The 4319-nt window shown below is 47.3% G+C and overlaps 1 protein-coding gene across 1 annotated transcript in view; it reads left to right on the top strand.

Moving 5' to 3' along the window:
• Positions 1-260: 260 nt before the first annotated feature.
• Positions 261-4319, top strand: part of Gpat4 (glycerol-3-phosphate acyltransferase 4) — a 31360-nt gene continuing 27301 nt past the window's right edge. Inside the window, exon 1 of the mRNA XM_021219067.2 lies at positions 261-331. The gene's annotated coding sequence lies outside the window, so the exon portion shown is untranslated. The remainder of the gene's footprint in view (positions 332-4319) is intronic.

Below are 4319 nucleotides of genomic sequence, written 5' to 3'. Positions count from 1 at the left end.
CGCCATGCCAGGTTCGATGCCTGTTCTGGACACTCAGCTCAGACAGGCCCCGGTTGACCTTCGGAAAGCGACCTCGGCTCACGTCCCCGAGCATCAACCGGAGGAGCGAGCATCGCCGGAGCCCCGCCCACCCCGGGGGCCTCCGGGAGGACCGCGCAAGCGCGGTTGGGCGGGACGCGGGGGCGGGGGCTGAGAGGGGTGGGGCCCACGTCCAGCGGCGTAGACAAAGACCGGCGGGCGTGCGCACGCTCTTACGTAGGCCAGGGCCGGCGGCGGGCAGGGCAGGGCGGGAGCGGCAGTCACCGAGGACCGGAGCCGAGCCTCACGGCCGGTGAGTTGGACGGACCTGGTCCAGCCGGATGCCCCTGGCCCCGGGCGGGGCGCGGGGTTGGCAGTCGCGGGCCGGGGTCCCGCCGGTGGGGCAGCCGCTGCTGGGCGACCCGAGCTCCTTCCCGCCCGCTCGCTCGCCCCACTCCTGTCCTTCGCCAGCCCCGCTCCTCTCCTCCCGGGCTAGCCCCTGCTGTCCTCCTCTTGCCTCCTCCTCTCCTCTCCATCCTCCCGGCGCCTTGGCTCAGCCAAGCCCCGCTCTCCTCATCCGGCCCTTTCTCTCCCTTCCCTCCTCTCCTCGGCCGCCCCGCTCCTCTCTCCTCTGCCGGCTTCCCTCCTCCTCAACCGACCACGCTCCACTCCGCAGGCCGCTCGCCGCCTTGGCCTGGTGTGGCCCGAGCTGAGAAGCGTGGCTGAGAACCCGGCGTTAGATCACGTGGAAACGCGTTCCCCCCCGGAATGCACCCTTTACCCCGAACTGTGCTCACACTGTCTAATTTTTCGGATCTGCCTCCTCTTCCCCTTTCCGCATTGGAGAGTCCCAGTGTCCAGGTTTGTCCCCGGATAGGGGCAGCCCTGCTTGATGCTACACGACTTTCCTGAGCCACCAACCAGGACTGCCACTATTCCAGCCTTCTTCACACTCCAGATTCCCTTTCGTCTTGGTTCCGGTTCCATGCCCTCAGTGGTAGTAGCATCCTACCTGAAAGTTTGGATAGAACATTGGTGACTCACAGGTTATATAGAATAATCTATGTGAATTTATTAGGCTTTGCGGACGTTAAGTTCCATCCCATACCCAACTCTTACATATTACTGGTATATAGCCTTTGAAGAACTTCGGTTTCGCTCATTTTCCTTAATTTGAGCATAACTTTTACGAGTCTCTGCTGAGTAGGAGCATGTCTTCGAGATTGTATCGCAACCCCGTAAGGACAGGCATAAAAATCACTGCAACCAAAGACTATGGTCAAAACTGTGATCCTGCCTGCTAAATATCCTTCCTCTTTCTGAGAGTAATTTTTCAGATCTATAGTTTGGAGAATTTCAGATATGCAAAACCAGGAACGGATGCCCATTATTATATATGCTCAGTGACACCCGGGGTTAATCATGCGATATCTGCATCTTCATTTATTTTACTTTTTCTGTCTCGGGAAGAAACAAAAATTTAGTTCTGGAGCGTGTGTGTGTGTGTGTGTGTGTGTGTGTGTTTGTTTGGGGTTTGAGGTTTATTTAATTTTACCAATGAGCTTTATATCTCCTGTCACCATGTTCTTGATAGACAGTGAGCCTTTACAAGTCTAAAGTAGCTTAAGTTTCAAAATGAAGATTGTAGCATTGCATAAAATCATGTTTTTGTTGAAAGATACCCTATTATTAGAAGTTCTACCTTGAGCTGAGGTGCTGGCTCTGAGTAAATGCTATACAAACATGAGGACCTGAGTTCAGATCCCAGCATCCGTGTAAAAAGCCAGACGTGGCTCTCACCTGTAGTCTCATTGCAAGGAGGCAGAGACAAGAGGCTCCTGAGAGCCATTTGATAAGATTCTGGTTCAGTGATAGACTCTTCCAGTAAAGTGGAAGGACTAGAGCGATAGCTCATCAGTTAAGAGAGTCTGAAACTCTTGCAGAGGACCTGGAGTTGATCCTGGCACCATATGCTGGTTTACATTTATCTGTAACTCTAGCTCCAGGTGATCCTATAGCCTCAAATGTTCCTGGCCACATACAGACACATACTTACACAATTAAAAATAAAAACAGGGCTGGAGAAAATGCCTTGGACTTTCAGGGCACAGGCTGCTCTTCCAGAGGTCCTGGGTTTGAGTCCCAGCAGCCACATAGTGGCTCACAACTGTCTATAACTCACTTCCAGGGGATCTGGTACCCTCTTGTAGCCTCAGACACCAGGCATGCACATATATACATGAAGGCAAAACATACATAAAATAATAAAACAGTTGGAAGTGGAAAATGACTAAGGAAGAGACCTGACTTCCGGTTTCAGTATGCACATACGTGAGTGAGCACTTCGGATGGTTTTGTCCAGTGTCTTTATTTTTAAATGAGCCTTCATGTTTTGAGGGGTTTGTTGGCTTGTCCAGAACCAGAGAGGCCAATGTTGAGGCTAAGAAGAACATCCCATCTCCCCAACTCTGCAATAGGGTTTTTCTTCTCTGCCACTGTGAAGTGCCACTTTAAGATTCCCTTGAAAACTTATAATCATGAAACGTGTAGATGAGTTAATACAAGCTTTTCTAGTGAAGGACGGAGTGGTACAGTGAACTATGCTTACATATATTTTAAAAATAAGTGTGGGACAAAAGACAAATTTTGATTATAGCTTTTAGAAGACTTTGGACAATACTGACTACTTAAAGATGGTTGGCAATTAAATAGAAGAGATTTAGATAACATTCACTGCTATTTAATACAGTCACTAAGGGGATCGATCACCCTAGGGACCCAGGTAAGTGTTGGGGCACTATTAGAAAGTTGGTTACTAGAACATCATAAAATCTATTCACAGCAAAATAAGATGGCTACAGTGTATCAGCAGTAAAAACCTCTGTCTTTTAGGTAGTCATTGACCAAAATACCCTTGTGTAGTGCTACATTTTTTTTTTCTCCAGAAACAATATTGCAACTAGGAAAGTACGAATTTTACCAGGCAGCCTGCATAGTTAGTTCCAAGGCCCAATTAAAGGAATTTCTTCAAATGTGTTGAGTGGTTTGGTTTGGTTGCTTGTTTTTTAAATAAATTAACTGAGGTACATATATGCAGAAAATAGCTTACCAAGATTTCTTGCATGAGATAACCTGTCATTAATAAAAACATAGGATGCTTTAAATGGGACAACTTAACTAAGTGAATCTGTATATTGGTTGGTTCAGGGCTGAAGTATTTTTTTTACAAGAGGACTAAGACTCATCGATTAATGAGCTCCCCTGTGCAAGTTAAACTGGTAAGCTGAACAAAAAGTAAGATAACTGAGTTCCTTGAAGCACATTCCATCCATTGACAGCATATGGCAGAACTCCTGAGTATTGATTCTAGTCGTCTTTGTACTAGGTACCTCTGTTTCTCTCCCTTCTCCCTTTCATCCTGGGTGATGGTTAACCTTAATTACTAACCTCATTGGATTGAGAAATGCTTAGGAAATTAGCAAAGCTCATTGAGGGTCCTGGGCACTCCTAGACTCACAAGCTGTGTTAATTTTTGAAACAAAATCTCAATAGTTCAGGCTGTTCTGAGACTCACCATTATAGTCCAGGCTGGCTTCAAACCCATGAACCAACCCTCTGATGTCCTGGAACTTACTATGTAGACAGACTGCCCTCAGAGTCAAAGGGAGCTGTCATCTGCTTCTCCCTTGTGTTTCATCCAGTATTAAAGATGTGCATCAACATTCCCATCTGGTCCTTTCTTTCCATTGTGTCATTCCTAGGAAACGAACTCAGGTCATTAGGCTTAGTGACAAGCATCTTTATTCCCTATGCCATCTTGCAGGCCCGTTACTGGCCTTAAAACAACAACAGAAACACCCTTTCGAACAGGGATTCAGCAGCCTCACTTAAAACAGACTCACTGTTCCTGAACTGCTTTATTACTGTGTTGCTGATTTGAATGTAGGCTCTTGGGGCTTTCACAGCAAGTGCCCTTCCCAAGCCATCTCGCTAGGACCCACATTGTCCCTTTTTAAATTTTAAGATTTATTTTTATGTGTATGTGAGTTTTGCTTGTGTATATGTAAGGGCATTATGCATCCAGTGTGCCATTTGAGACCTAAAAACATTGGACCCCCCTGGAACTAGAGTTATAACAATGTATAAACATGTATAGACCATGTGGGTGCTGGGAACCAAATCTGGGTCTTCTGCAAGAGGAGCTCGTGCTCTGGACCATTGAGTCATTTCTCCTGTCCCTTCCTGTTCCTCTCTCTCTCTCTCTCTCTCTCTCTCTCTCTCTCTCTCTCTCTCTCTCTCTC

Source organism: Mus pahari, chromosome 19 (genome assembly GCF_900095145.1).
Source record: "Mus pahari chromosome 19, PAHARI_EIJ_v1.1, whole genome shotgun sequence".
NCBI classification, from domain to species: Eukaryota; Metazoa; Chordata; class Mammalia; order Rodentia; family Muridae; genus Mus; species Mus pahari.
This window is presented reverse-complemented; position numbering and strand designations above follow the sequence as displayed.